The sequence below is a fragment of the Erpetoichthys calabaricus genome, chromosome 7 (assembly GCF_900747795.2).
Source record: "Erpetoichthys calabaricus chromosome 7, fErpCal1.3, whole genome shotgun sequence".
Lineage (NCBI taxonomy): Eukaryota > Metazoa > Chordata > Cladistia > Polypteriformes > Polypteridae > Erpetoichthys > Erpetoichthys calabaricus.
Window position 1 is genome coordinate 179,099,066 of NC_041400.2, and position 16,397 is coordinate 179,115,462.

Below are 16,397 nucleotides of genomic sequence, written 5' to 3' on the forward strand. Positions count from 1 at the left end.
TCCTTTGGGGTGATGTTCTTTGAGTCCGCGACTCTGCTCCATATAAGGGAAACTGTTGACGTCACTGCAGTGGCGCTGAGTATAAAGAGCTCGTCTACGCGCTTGTGCCCATTGTTTGAGATCCTTACGCGGCAGGTAAGTGGTGGGCGTGTAGAGGAGCGGATATTATTGATTAACTGCCAGTTATGTTTTTATGGTTGTTTTACTCACGTAGGTCTTTCAGTTGTTTAATAGGCGGGAGATTTAAAGCGCGTGGGATATTGCAAAAAAAGCAAACGCTTCAATTGTATTTTGTAGACTAGACATCTTGAAATGGAGAAACCAGACATGAATGAAATCTGCGGCTTTGACAAGAACAAACTCCGCAAGACTGAAACGCAAGAAAAAAACCCTTTACCCACGAAAGAGGGTGAGTGTTTGGTGAGAGGCCAGGAAAGGGCGGGGTATGTGGTAGTATTAAAAAGCGTCGCCAAGTACTGTTAAACGTGCTCTTTGTTAGGAAGTCTGAAATCTGTTTTAGTACTACAGCTATATTGTTTGTGTTTTTTTTTCTCTCCGCCGTGCGCCTTTAATAATTCCCTTTTTCTGTGTCCGTGCAGCCATTGAACAGGAGAAGCAGACGGGTGGGTCGTAGATGGTGACGGCTGAGTCTCCGTGGTTCGGCTCTCTGCGCCTCTCTTCAGCACCTCTTTAAAATGCACCTCCGACGAAAGGGATGGGCCGGCGTCCACACTCGTCCTTGAGAGGACAATGTGCGAGGGGCATCTCTCATCCTCGCGATCTTGCAACCACGCCTGCTGCGCCTGTCTGTATAACAGTATTTGGTAGTAATTGATTAATAAAAGCAAAAATTATAAAAAAAAAAAATGGCGAGCGGTGTCTTGATTAGGGTTTAACTACCACGCGGCTTGGTGGTTGTCTTGCCGAACCGAGGGGGGTGGAGAAATGAGCTGGTGTGTGCTATTAAATATGTAAAGATAATGGATTTTACTTAATTGCGGAAATTTAACAGGTGTCTGTGGCTAGACGTTGCAGTACACCTACCGCATGACAAAATGGGGGGTGGCCTGCGGTAATGGTAGGAAAATGCTGTTGGTATCTACTGTAATACTACCTATGCTGCGTTTATGGTTTAACTTATTATGCAACCATCCTGTGGATATTTTAGTGTTTAATCTTAACGGCACCCCAGGTTACTCGGGTATAAATGTGTATTTTCAAATGTGTGAAGAGATTAAAATTAACTGCACTATGAGCACTGAAGTATCTGAGACCTTGGGACAGTTTAGCATTAGCTGAACAAACGGGCTTGATGAACTGAATGGTATGCTCTGTCAAATCTGTTTGCAATGTTTACGGATGGTTGACATCCCGTAGAAATTCCCAGTGTTTAATAGGATTAAGGTGATGGGGGGGGGATGCCTTTTTTATATCTATCAAAAGCATTAATCAATGTAATTTGAACACCACCTTTCAAGGAGTATACTCAACATGTTTTAAATTTCCTTTTATCTGCACATTTAGAGATCTGTGGTACAACTCATTATTGCAAAACAAAGGTACTTGGGAGTTTTTTTTTTAATATCCTCCACTTATCAAATACAGGTGTGGATTTTTTTTTTTTTTTTGGATACATTAAAAATATATCCATGAATTAGATATCAAAGTGTTTGGCTTGTCCCAAGTATCTGCTGGCTTCCCCCATTATTGTCCATGAACCTTAAATCCAGTTATATACATTTTTTTTTTTTTTTTTTTTTTAAATAGAACCCCTCCCCCCAATCCATGTCTGGTAGTTTTACTGCATGAAGTTGACTGGTTATGGAACTTGCTTGTTCGGGCCCCAATTATGATGCAAGAGATAAAATGGATTTTGTATGTGTTACTAGCAGCACTAAGTGTGCTTAACACTACATGAGTGCAAAAGTTTTGATCTGTCCACTAATCGCCATGATTGTATGTGTGGCTTCATTCATGGGATTGACTAGAAATGGTGAAATTGTAATTGCTTCAGCATGCAACGTAATTTGTGATCCTGTTTTATTCTAAAGGATGTTTGGCTGTTGCTGCAAAAAAAACATTGCGCATTTTCTACATTTTAAATGATCCTAAAGTTAAATGTTTTCAATTTTATATAATAAAAAAACTAGCTGTCCCTGGTGCTTTACCATGGATATTAATGGGGCTTTGGGAACAACTAGAAAACAAAAGCCTTAAACTTGCTGATGTATTAAGTTTTATTTCTTGGACAACAAAGGATGTGGAAATCCATTTTATTATTGGTATGAACCACCTTGTAGGAATTTTTGTTCAGAAATGACACGTGTAAGAGGTGTTAGAGTGCATGTGCATAATCCCAAGACAGTGGGTCAATAGGGAATGTCTAAAGACAGTTGTCAAGGTGTTTTAAGCTTTTATTTTCCAGTCATGCCCCTTTATCCTCCCTTTTATAAAGCGCTAGTAGAGACAAAGTGTGGGCGTGTTCTTAAATATAACCTTAATTTAAGAACAACTTGGTGGTAGATGCATGTACCTGTTGTACCATGTTTGCGAAGTGAACCTTGACTTAGAAAAATAATGAACTTTCCCGTCCTTGTTTTCTTCTGGGCCTTATTTCTTGGGGTACGATGATTTCGCAATGTTTAAATGACCCATCCCCTTTACAAGGGTCCTGGATCACAGATGGTTTCTCCTTTTAAAATGAAGGAGAGTATTTAGAATTGTACCAATTCTAAAGTATTGATTAGTAAATGGTTACAATACCCCTGACCCATAACTTACAAAAGGTTTTTTTCCTTAGCCGGTTTTCCTCACTTAAAGGGAAAGTGTTTGCTTTCCCCTCATTTCTGTGCCTCTCCAGGACCACATGTAGTCCCCAAATGACCAGCAGTTTTTTCTTCCAAACCCTCCTATGAGGCCATCTCTTTGAAAGAGCTTTAGGGACAACTGCAGGGTTGGCTGCCCTCTTAATTCAGGGAATATTGCATACTCGTCAAGTGTGTGTGCAACTTGGATATTTTTTCCCCCCGCATTTGGTCATCCAGTACTCCTAGGACTTGCTGGTGTTTTTGGCCGAGTATAAACAGTTGTAATGTGTACAGAGCCAGTCTTGGTCCGTTCAAAGCATTGTTAGCTTCTTTTTCTACACCATCCAAAAAGGGATAGTTTTGGGTGCTGGTACTCGATCATCAGGCACACTCCATAGCAGAGCTCCTCAAACACAAGATTTGGGCCAGTTGGAAGCTACTTCACATCCTTAACATACACCTCTTTAGTCTGAAGATTGTTCTAGAGATTCTAGAATTGCAACTGCAGGTCTTAAGACCTGTGGCACCCTTTTTATATTCTTTTGAAATACGTTGTTGGTACTCCTTCCAGGTCTTTCCCTGGCTGTTGGGATAGGCTAGCCTTCCACAATGCTGAATTGGATTAGATTTTTAAGATTCAGTGAAGTCTGAGTGGCGTGATGTACAAGTAGTACATGGTCAGTTTTTACTATGACTGAATAATCTTGTGGATATACAAGTTCATTTAAGTATCTTAATGCAATAGGATTGTTTTTAAATGCACAGTTGCCATCCATTTTCTTCAATATGTAAATACTCTGAGCTGCACATTGTTAGTAGGGACTTGTGCAGAGTGCAATCCACTCTAACGGCCACAAGACTGGAGTGTGACACATGTGGCTGGCCTGAAAGCCATGTCAGAGCCAATTTGAACTGACTATATCCTACAGAGCATGCTGTAAAGGAGCCATAGCCGGTAATCAAATTTTCTTAATAGTTTGCAGATGCAAAGCTACACTCAAAAAATGAGCAATGGCCAAAAGGATTTGGGTACAGGCAACTATTACATGAAAGTTGGGCCAAATGGTTAAACTATATACAAAAAGTGAACTTTTAAGTGGCTTTTGAAGTCAACTGATGTGTGATGTTTCAAGACCAGGAAACCTCTACTTTCTGTTATGTTATCCATCCTCTTGTGACAATGACCCAATTTTGTTAAGAAGCAGATGAAACCTCGCCTGGTTTGTGAACATATGTAGGGAGTGGGTAAAGGTAAATGTAATGCCCAAATGGAAAGGGGGACTGTGTCCTAGCCTAATCCTAAGGACTGGGGGGTGGAAAAAAAGGATTGCTAGGTGAGTTTCTATACTTTTTAGTGTGTGTATTTCAGAAGATTACATTGTCTGGAGAAAATGTTGGCAATACCAGTATAATCTCTCATTTTAAGGTTAACACGAGTCAGATTAATATAATTGTTTTCACTACTGAGAGTTTTGCCTGTATAATAATGCATGTCTTTTGTGTTTAAGACCATGCAGTTAGTATTTAAATACTATCCCTGAGTATCAACCCCAAAAAAATTGCTGTTTCAAACTTGCTTTGAGAATGTTTACTGTAGTAGCTCGTACAGCTAACTGAAGAAATTCTATTGTTAAAAAGCAGAGGCCTGCTACATTTATAAGTCCCCATTGTTCACACTCTCTCACTTTTTTGTAAAGAATAATCGTGCAATATGTAATGCAAATAAGGAATACGACTATTGGCAGCCAAGTGAAATTGCCGGAGCTTGCTGAGGTAGCAGAAAAGAGATGCTGCTGCTGGCCGTGATAACACGTCATGACCGTACAGAAGGAAGGACTTTTTTTTTTTTTTTTTTTGGGATGGTTAGACCAGTCATTGGGAGTTTTACCTTTTGGGACATTTAAAGCAATCCTCTCCATCCTCCCCTGAAAGTGACAAAATGGAGATCTGAACCACTGGCAAAAGACTCCCACATCGTAAAATCCGGTCTTCAGGATTGCTATTGTCTTGTCCGACAAGTTTTCAACTTCCACACCCACATTTTCCAGATTTTGAATGCATATACAGATAGAATTTGGGCAAAATCTTCTCTGCTTTGGATTGAAGATGTTTTATATGCTCATTGCATGGTTTCCTTTCACTGAGGTAAGTTTAATCTGCATCTCTCTATGATGGTCTCTGATGGACAACCCCCCACTGGAAATGTTTCAACTGGACAGCCCAGTAAAGTGTATAAAACGCACAAGAGTGATTAACCGTGGGTTTGTTTACTTCTTTACAAATACATCTTTGAAGTGATGTAAACTGTTCAAAGGTAGCATCAGGAAGTCTTAGACATATACTCTTCAAAATGTATTGTGTGTGAGTAGTTAATTGACCATAATGTATTGGTCTAATTTGGGGACATGGCAGCTGTGTTATGGGAAAAGTCCTTAATAATCACTGGACACATTTTACTTCAGATTAGGTTGCTAGTTTTTGTAAAATTACTCTCCATTCCAGAAGAGCTCAATCTCTTCCTTCTAATGTAGTCTATTTGTAGCAGGGAGACACTGTTATAAATGTTGACTCGTAAGCTCTTGGTCTGAATAGAGCTCCACTTAATTTTATAGTCTTGATTTGTATTGATAAACCAATTTGCATACTTTATTAAATGGCTTGTGCACTTTCATAGGTATTTTATACAGGCTTTTTTTTTTACCAAACTATTCTTTGAATTTGTATCTTGAAGCTCTGCAGATGCCATTTTTTACTTGAATACATTTTTTTGTTTTGTGTGCTTTACTCTTTTTTTAAATTTCTTTACACTTGCATGCAGTATCTAAATGTAAAATGGTAATATTCTAAGACACTTACCTGCCTACTCCAGTTCAGAGTCATAGGGCTTAGAGCCTCTTTCAGCAGAATTGGGCGCAAGACTGGAACCAGACTTGGATGAGGTGCCAGTCTGTTGCATAGCATGCACTCACATGTTTGGCTAGTTTTGCAATGCCAGTTAACTCGTGCATTACTGTTCTGCCACGTTAGGGGTTGCCATTGCTGTCTCACAATTCCTTAGTTCAAATTCAGACCTGGCCTTAGTCTGTAGAGTTTGCACATTCTCACTGTCTTTATGGGTTTTCACCTGGGTACTTCCACATGTCACAAATGTGTATTAAGTTAACTGTTGCCTCTGAATTGGTGCCCCATGAATGAGTGTAGGTTTGTGCTTCGTTGTGCCCTTTGATGGACTAGCAGCCCCTTCAAAGTTGGTTCCTGTTTTGTACCTGAAGCTGTCGGGGGGGGGGGGGGGGGGGACCTGAACCCCATTCACCATAAAGAATTGGGCAGGATTATGCTTCAACATATGGTTTTGAAAATTCTTAGTAACATTGGATATTCATGACAATTCCAGATTTTTGTTGTCTTGGTACGGCGGCGGGAGGGGGGGGGGGGGGGACGACAACTTGTATAGTACTTAAGGTTATTAACTAGTGGAAGGAGAATCATAATGGTAAGGCAATACCCTACGAAAAAAATAAAAGGTGCTAAGTTTGTGGTACTGGATTACAATGCAATGGGTCTAGTCTAATTTGAAGATGAGTGACTGACTGGTAGGTATGAAGCTCATTCAATATTTTGCTAGAACTCTGTGCCCTTCATAGCATCACTGCATAAGTTTCAACTGGTGTGCATTTTGTAGCATAGTTAACAGGAAAGGAACAAAAGTGAACATTATTTCTGTATCCTTCCAATAGATGGCTCACCTGCCTTCACTGACCCCAAATATGCAATCAAGTTATACTTTATGGCCTGATGCCCCTTTAAACACCTCTCGCTGGGGTCACTTCCTAATTCAAGGATGACCTGCTTTGGCCAGACCTTTATGAGACTTCACATTAACAATTTGAAGTTGGTGAAAAGATAAGAGCATTGACACCCAAGTGCTTAACCCTATCCAGGTAGAAGGTCAGTAGCCTAGCTTACCATGTCTCCTAGTTTCTAAATTGAAAACTGCTATAAATGATACTCCATCAATTTGCTTTATTTGTACTGCCTGCTATATACAGTAATTTGTCTTGTACATAAAACAACTTCTAAAATTCAGTAATTTCTTTGCAGAATTATGCAACAGCTGGTCTGTCACTTTCTGCTTTGAGGTGATTAATGCTACAATGTCCTTCTAAAATAAATGTCCATTCTTTAATGGTTTTGTTTTTATGCACTACTGCAAAAAATTATTGGAAAGACACACAAAGAATTTCTCACTCGCTTATTACTAAAACATAAATGGGTTACTACATGGAATTGACTCAGTGGAAGAAACTGGCACACATGGACAGCAACATCTTCTTAAATAAATGCAAAAAGGAAAATCTTATAGCGAAAGGAATCCAACCATACACACTTGTGTCTCACTTAAAGGTTTTCCAATGTCATATCTGTCCTAGTGTCTGTATAAACACAGGGAAACGCCCAGTTTCTGCATTACATCTTGCCTGAAGAAGGGGCCCAAGTTGCCTCGAAAACTTGCATATTGTAATCTTTCTAGTTAGCCAATAAAAGGTGTCATTTTGCTTGACTTCTCACTACATCCATAATGGCAAACACAGTACAACACCTTAGTACTAAAACTAACTAGAAAGACTAAAATAAAGGGTGCATTTAACAGCAAGAGTCATCCGGGAGGGGCTCAGAGTAGAGCTGCTGCTCCTCTGCATCGAGAGGAGTCACATGAGGTGGCTCGGGCATCTGATCAAGATGCCTCCCTGCTGAGGTGTTCCGGGCACGTCCAACTGGGGGGAGGCCCCAGGACACGCTGGAGGGACCATGTCTCCCGGCTGACCTGGGAATGCCTCGGGATTCTCCCGGAAAAGCTAAAAGTAGTGGCCGGGGAGAGGGAAGTCTGGGTATCTCTTCTCAAGCTGCTGCCCCCGCGACCCGACTTCGGATAAGCGTAAGAGGATGGATGGATGGATTTAACAGCAATGACACCAAATCAAAATGCCACTACAACAAACTTAAGTTTTGAATTAAAACAGTTTGTAAAGATTGAGAACACACACTAGACCTTGTAAAGAGGAGCAAATGCCATATTTCCACTGTGCAGTATATACAGTGGAAGCAATTATGTGTATGTATGTATATATGCGTGTGTGTATATATACAGTATAATCTACAGTGCATCTGGAAAGTATTGACAGCACATCACTTTTTCCACATTTTGTTATGTTACAGCCTTATTCCAAAATGGATTAAATTCATTTTTTTCCTCAGAATTCTACACACAACACCCCATAATGACAACGTGAAAAAAGTTTACTTGAGGTTTTTGCAAATTTATTAAAAATAAAAAAATTGAGAAAGCACATGTACATAAGTATTCACAGCGTTTGCCATGAAGCTCAAAATTGAGCTCAGGTGCATCCTGTTTCCCCTGATCATCCTTGAGATGTTTCTGCAGCCTAATTGGAGCCCACCTGTGGTAAATTCAGTTGATTGGACATGATTTGGAAAAGCACACACTTGTCTATATAAAGTACCACAGTTGACAGTTATTGTCGGAGCACAAACCAAGCATGAAGTCAAAGGAATCGTCTGTAGACCTCTGAGACAGGATTGTCTCGAGGCACAAATCTGGGGACGGTTACAGAAAAATTTCTGCTGATTTGAAGGTCCCAATGAGCACAGTGGCCTCCATCATCCGTAAGTGGAAGAAGTTCGATACCACCAGAACTCTTCCTAGAGCTGGCTGGCCATCTAAACTGAGCAATCGGGGGAGAAGGGCCTTAGTCAGGGAGGTGACCAAGAACCCGATGGTCACTCTGTCAGAGCTCCAGAGGTTATCTGTGGAGAGAGGAGAACCTTCCAGAAGGACAACCATCTCTGCAGCAACCCACCAGTCAGACCTGTATGGTAGAGTGGCTAGACGGAAACCACTCCTTAGTAAAAGGCACATGGCAGCCCGCCTGGAGTTTACCAAAAGGCACCTGAAGGACTCTCAGACCATGAGAAAGAAAATTGTCTGGTCTGATGAGACAAAGATTGAACTCTTTGGTGTGAATGCCAGGCGTCACGTTTGGAGGAAACCAGGCACCATCCCTACAGCAAAGCATGGTGGTGGCAGCATCATGCTGTGGGGATGTTTTTCAGTGGCAGGAACTGGGAGACTAGTCAGGATAAAGGGAAAGATGACTGCAACAATGTACAGAGACATCTTGGATGAAAACCTGCTCCAGAGCGCTCTTGACCTCAGACTGGGGCGACGGTTCATCTTTCAGCAGGACAACGACCCTAAGCACACAGCCAAGATATCAAAGGAGTGGCTTCAGGACAACTCTGTGAATGTCCTTGAGTGGCCCAACCAGAGCCCAGACTTGAATCCGATTGAACATCTCTGGAGAGATCTTAAAATGGCTGTGCACCAACGCTTCCCATCCAACCTGATGGAGCTTGTGAGGTGCTGCAAAGAGGAATGGGTGAAACTGGCCAAGGATAGGTGTGCCAAGCTTGTCGCATCATATTCAACAAGACTTGAGACTATAATTGCTGCCAAAGGTGCATCGACAAAGTATTGAGCAAAGGCTGTGAATACTTATGTACATGGAATTTCTCAGTTTTTTTATTTTTAATAAATTTGCAAAAATCTCAAGTAAACTTTTTTCACGTTGTCATTATGGGGTGTTGTGTGCAGAATTCTGAGGAAAAAAATGAATTTAATCCATTTTGGAATAAGGCTGTAACATAACAAAATGTGGAAAAAGTGATGCGCTGTGTGTATGTATGTATGTGTATATATATATATATATATATATATATAATTATATACACACACACACAGACTCTAAAATCGTGAAAAAAGTTGGGATACCAACCTGGTTGCCTCAGTTTACTTCTTAATGCAGAACAAAAACACTGCACGAATGCATCAAAACTGAAAACAGAAGAGGCAGCCATGAATAACACTAACATTTTTCTTTACAGTGGGATCATTCCATCTCTCACCTCCTCTGTTCGGTATCTGACCATTACTTATGCACGGTGGAGCCTTAATTGTCAGTGGACCAGAAGGAGCGGGTTTAATAACTCTTCTTGGGCCACTTGAATGCATCCCCTCCTAGTCAGTGTCAGTACACACCTGAAAAGAGCCCAGAGGATTACCCTCTGATTGATATATATAATATAGTGGTCTGCAGAGGGTGCTCCTTTTGTCCAAACCCGACACAGATGCAGGACACAAGTTCAGTTCACACGTTTTTATTTATTTTTTTTCGTTGTGGGAAACCGCACAGTTCAAGCACAAACAGCATAAAAACCTTTCTCTTCCTTGCTCTCTGCCTTCTCTTTTCCTCCAGCAAGCTTTGTCCACCACCTCACAACTCTGGCTCCCGGAGTAATGGTGGCTGGCTCCTTTCACAGGGCCCCAAATACAGAGTAAGGGCACTGCTGGTACATGTAGAACAAGCGATAGTAAATATTTAATTAACTGTGACAGGTACGGTAGTAGTAACCTGTAAAGCCTTAAATGGTCTTGCACATGACTACATCAGTAACCTCCTCCATCATTATGCTTCTGTCTGCCCACTAAGATCTGATTCCCGCAATCCCGTTGTGCCCCAAACTAACATGTGCTATATGCGTGACTGCACCTTAACTTTTATATGACCTCCCTAAATTCGTGAGATCAGCTACCTCAATTTATGCTTTTTTTTAAAAAAATAACTTGAAACTAATTTGTTCAAGATGGCATTTAACTTACCCTGACATTGCGACCCTACTTTCAGTTTATCCTTTCTGTCAATTAAGGTGCTCAGGATGATTTGTGTTTGTATCACAAATTGTGTTATTTGTCTCTGTTGTAGTATTTTTATTTTTATTCTGGTTTATTATCTAATTCAAAGCTTTCAGTTTCTTATATTCTTGGTGTGTGGGTGTGTTTGTGTGTGTCCTGCGGTGGGTTGGCACCCTGCCCGGGATTGGTTCCTGCCTTGTGCCCTGTGTTGGCTGAGATTGGCTCCAGCAGACCTCCCGTGACCCTGTGTTCGGATTCAGCAGGTTGGAAAATGGTTGGATGGATGGATGTTTCTTGTATTCATCTACATTTTGTCAGATTTTTTTTTCAATGTTGTATATGCTGTGTTGTTCTTTCTGAATTTCTTTTGACCATGAAAAGGATGCTATACAAGTATGTATTATTAATACTATTCCTCAATGGCCACAATTTACTCATCTTCTAATGGCTGCTTTCAGTGTGACAATGCACGATATCACAAAGTAAAAGTCATCTCATACTGGATTCATGAACATGACAATGAGTTCAGTGTTCTTCAGGTAGATTGGAAGATTCACAGCATGAATGTGCAGCAGACAGATCTGCAGACATTGCGTGATGCAATCATGTCAACATGGACCAGAATCTCAAAGAAATGATTCCAACATCTTGTGGGACTCCATGCAACTACGAAATGGGCTGTTTTGAGCATAGAAGGAGACCACCAGTATTAGTATAGTGGTCCAAATAATCTGCTCAGCTAGTGTTACCTATGTCTGACTGTTTGTTGGCAAGTGCCATAAAATATTGAAATTTTGATGTGCATCAATCTGTTTAATTACATTTTTACCGTTTCTTGTAGCCTGCAGACAGTAGTTCGACTGATATAACGCTGCAATAAAACATGGATTTACTTTTAAAGTGTAATCAACGGTGATAAATACTCTCGCATTGAACTGCAATGAATTACAGCCTCGGTACATATATAATAAACACCTATCGCCCGAGGCCATCTCTTGGCTTCAGCTTCGTGTTTTTTGTTTTTTTTTTCCTTCCAAGCCGAGGCCATTGCTGCTCTATTGCGATAGCTTGGCGCCCAATGCGCCGCCCGACGCAGGAGGAACTAAAGTCTTAAGTCTAAAGTCATTTAAAAGAGCCGCCGCGAATGGAAGTTGAAACGAAAACGTCACTCGCAGACGCCGTCCAGCATTCGACGCAAAAGGACGTCTGCCATCTCGCGCACGCCCCTGAGTTCGGGTAAGAGGATGCATGAGTTCTCTTTATTATTGCTTTAAATTAAGACACATTCGGCGTGGGCGCTGCAGGTTTTACACTCTGCACGTGAAAAGGACATTCAGGAGGAGCACTGCTGGTGGGGCTGCGCGTGAGGCCTCCGCGACCTCCAGTGCCCACGAGTCGCTTCGGCCTACGTCGAGATGTCAGTCATTAAATGGGCGCCTTTGCGTTTACCTTTATCATGGGGGGGGGGGCGGCGGCGGTTAGACGGCGACAGCTGCTTCAGCCCCCTTTACTGGCATGAGAAATGACGACGCCAACAAACACTTGCGCTTGAATGTGTTGTGTATTACCGAGTCTACTGTACGTCGCCCTGCCATCACTCAGGCCCCTAACAAGAGTATTTATAGTGGGCATCCCCAGGGACAGGGCGCGACTAACCGCGTTACTTACGGATTTCGATATGGGCGACGGCCTTCTTTCAATGTCAAGGTGGGGGCCTTCGTTTTGCTGAGACCGCTGGTTATCCCGCCTGAGAGAGCTCTGCGGCCGGTACCTGCCTGCAGATGGAGAAGTGTGGACGGTAAGACGGAAGGAAACCTGTAATACGAGAGTGTGGCCTGAAAGGGAAATCTCGACTCGCGTAAACAAATAAACACCATGAGGGCGGCGGTGCAGGGTTGTAATAAGCTTGAGCGGCGAGTCCCCTAGGTTTTAATTTGTATGTTTAAACAGTTAAGCGGTGCAGGTCATAAACTAAGTCTGAAACTACGATAGAGAAGTGTATTAGTCGGAACGGATTGTGTACGTGGCAGAAGGTGTCTGAATACATCTTAAAAAAAGGAGCTCGAGGATCAATAAATATTCGAATTGGCTTGCACATCAGTCCATTTGGGCTTCACGAACAATCAGAATTACTAACCAGTTCAACATGTAACATTTTTATTCACGTAAATCCCGTGGTTTTATTCAGAAATATACACTTGTCTGATTTCTTGACTGATTGCTGCACGTATTCTTCCATCCATATATTGAATCGTACTTATTCAACTGCAGTATTTGTCTGCATATTCCAGAGTAAGATGGGAATAACTGCTGGATGATATGTGGGTAGACTAGGGAGCACAGGCATATATTAGCCTTACTTTATTAGTTTAATTTTGCATAGCGGTAATCAATTAGCATATTGTTATATTTGTGTTCATAAATGCAAATAAAATTATTCATAATGTTCCATCACATCAACAGCATTTATCTCTGTATCACATTTTAACATGCAGGATATAGCTCAAAGTGCTTTACAAGATGCCAAAGAAGTAGTTACATGCAAAGAAAAAACAAATTGGGTAAGAATAATAACAGACAAATAAACACATGAAAAAATAGTCCTTGTACAGTATATAGAATTGATCTTAAGTCTCTAAATCCAATGATAAGGTCATATGGCCAAGAGCACAGAAAAAAATTAGGAAAAAAACAATCTGCAGGGTTCAAGGCCAAACAACCCCCCAGTTTCCATTGGGCAGTCTACCTTACATAAATGAACTTAAGTGGTTCCATATTGTTTTTTAGGCTTCGTCTCATGGAAAGTTGGGAAATCTGCTTTCATTCATACATCACCAATGGCTGCACGCACTTTGATCAAGTGCTGGTGGTGCAAAACATCTCATCACAGAAAAATTAGAAAAGAAAGCAGAAGAAAAGTAGAGATTAATAATGATGGCAAATTAATTGTAGAATTTGATATTTCTATGTGTATATATGCAGTTTATCAGGAGTAGAAATGAAATGTAGCTTAAAAAGGCAACGTTAAAAAAAGTGGGTTTTAGAATTTTTTTAAAAATGATGCACAATGTTGTATATCTATTTCCAACTTTCACAAATATTTAAAATGTATTCAGCAGAGAAGAAATAGAAAACACACCATCAGTAACATACTATTCTGTACTGTATAAAAATATAAATAATTGAAACTCAGGCTTCTGGATTAACACAGAGTATCAGCATAAGGATGAGGATATAGGGTGAGAATTGAGAGAAGATGTAAGGATTTGGTGTAAGTTAATGGCTTCTCCACTACTGTAACTTGCCTTTTAAAAAAATTATTGAGTGAGCAGATCTGTTGACTTTAGAGAGGTCATTCCAAAGTCTGGTTGCAGCATACGCATTATGTGCTGACTGTTGTGAGTCTGAGTGAGGACACTTGAACCAGATGGAGCTGAGATAATAGAGTAGAAGGGGCACCTGCCGATAGAGAGTTACAGAAGTCATTGTGGAATGTGATGAAAGCATGAACAAGCTTCTTAGTGTCAGAAAAGGATAGGAAATTACGTATGTAGTTTCATATATATTCTTATGCACAGACAGATGGTGTGAAAGTCACAGAAACAATCTCCCCAAAATGTGGGCAGATTGGTTACATTTATTCCTTCCTTAGTAAGATGTTGTCCCATTAAGGATTCACTCGTGATAAACTATTCCTTCAGTATAAAAAAAACTCTGTCATCTGTGCCATTCTCTATCATGTGTGACCAAGAGAACTTTAGAGTGAAATGACACTTAATATTTTAACCCTTTAATGATCCCTTTTTATTTTAATATAGTACATTGTTACTAATGGCAATAGTAGTTTTTGCTAACCTGCTTACTACCTAAATTTACAGTTGCTAAATCTGCTTTCTTGCCCAGTTTTCTCATTTTCAGTAAGATTTGTGTGCAGCCAACAGTCTACAGTGGCACCAGTCTTTAACAAAGGGAAACCTGTTGATCACAGAGCACATACTGAACACACTTGTATCAGCCAATTTATCGAGAAGATTTCCATACATGCTCAGACAATTGTCAAAACAAATTAACACTAATAATATAAATAACTGAACCTATAATTGCAAGGATTTTTACATTTGCTGTATTTCATTGGATACAGACAGAGAAAAGAAATAGAGGTTGATTTGCTCAAGTAATTTAAGACAATTTATCCAATGGTTTAGCAACAGCTTTGCCTTTTTTAATTCCTTTTTCGATTTAGCATACAGTATATGTAAAATGCAACAGCATTTGGCGTTAACCCTGAGTGTCTTTTTGGGTTAAGCAGTTATGATCCTATGTAAAGTGTTAAGCCCAAACAACACTCAGAACGGTATTATGTTGCCATCTAGTGGATAAAATAACATGCTTCCATAAAATAATGAATGTGTTTTCTTACTCTTTGGTAAATCATCAGTATTCTGATGTAAGGTGGAGCCTTCAACCAGAACACACAGTGGCATGTAAAAGAGACTGAAATTGAATCAATAGGTGAATCAAGGGATAGTGAATATAATGTAATTTGGTCATCAGACATTGACATGGATAGTGCGTTGCATATGGAATTGTATGACCGAACCTCTGTGATAAGCCTGATGAATTTGGTCGCAAGAAGGTTCAGAGTGGCAGCAAGGTAAAATGATTGATGAAGTGGAAGGACAGGAAAAGCATTCACCCCTTAAGCATTATTTGTAGTGCAGCAAGTGTCAATGTTCATGTCAAGAGAAATGTGGAAGTCACGAAGTCTTGTACTGTGGTAGCTGACAATAATACAGTGGATGCGTCGATCATCCGGATCAGGCACTGACATTCTACTCTCTGAAGTACAAGCAACAACAAATATATATATATATATATATATATATATATATATATATATATATATATATAAATATGAAGTGTGCATAGAAACATGGCCCTACTGACCCAGTGCAACATCATGCTGTGTGTTAGTGACAGTTTCAAAATCTGTCACATGAAGGACATGTACTGAATCTGCATCATCACAGCAGTAGACACTAGGCATACCCCTCCTACTATATTTATGTTGATGTTTTAGTATTTACATGTTTTTGTTACACTTATATTTTCTTGTTGAAAAAAATGTCAACATTTTTGGCTTGTTTTTTCACATAACGCTAAGGAGGCTACTGCAACTAAAGTGTAAGGTAAGAGAAAAAGCAGTTGTAAGTTAAAGGTAGGCTTAAGCAGTGTTTAACGTTATGCCTTGTTTTAATTTATTAAGAAATAACATATAAGACAGAGAGTAGTAGTACACTGAGTATCTGATTTTTTTTTATTGTGATATACCTGTATACACATGCTCCTTTTAAGTAGCAGTTTGGACATAGTACATACATGCAGTGCACATTTTATGTAAAATAAGGCAGGTATCAAACATTTTTGAACTTGAAAGTAAAAGTAATAATCTACAGTGTGGATTTTGTAAATGACTTGAGATGTCCTATGAATCTGTATCTTTGTATTTTTATGTATGTGAATTTCCCCTTAGGATTAATAGAGTTTATCTTATGTAATTAGCTTCTGGGTACTAAAATGTAAATTAAAGTTACCAGTATCTGTGGTGTGTAGTGTATATCTTAGGATCAAATCAATATGGATACTAAAAAGAAGAAAAGCAAGTATTGCGCTATCATGGAATTTCTAACTAGAATTTAAGAGTCCCCCCACCCCTTGTCAACATTTACCAGGACTAGTTCTCTTTATTTGCCACAGTCATGAGATCGATTGCAGAATTTAGTTCTGCATTTTTGTAAAGAAAGAGCAAGTCTTGCCCT

General features: G+C 40.0%; 2 protein-coding genes across 5 annotated transcripts in view; both read left to right on the forward strand.

The window, feature by feature from the left end:
- Nucleotides 1–16,397, forward strand: part of LOC114654912 (baculoviral IAP repeat-containing protein 1-like) — an 828,238-nt gene that overhangs the window by 650,599 nt on the left and 161,242 nt on the right. The gene's annotated exons all lie outside the window — the stretch shown is intronic.
- Nucleotides 11,627–16,397, forward strand: part of LOC114654923 (mitochondrial nicotinamide adenine dinucleotide transporter SLC25A51-like) — a 31,817-nt gene continuing 27,046 nt past the window's right edge. For 2 of the 4 annotated variants that reach the window (XM_028805783.2, XM_051930053.1), the window contains exon 1: nt 11,627–11,814. The gene's annotated coding sequence lies outside the window, so the exon portion shown is untranslated. Of the gene's footprint in view, nt 11,815–15,695; nt 15,768–16,397 lie in introns of those variants that run through there. The other 2 variants (XM_028805781.2, XM_051930052.1) reach the window with 2 other exon arrangements.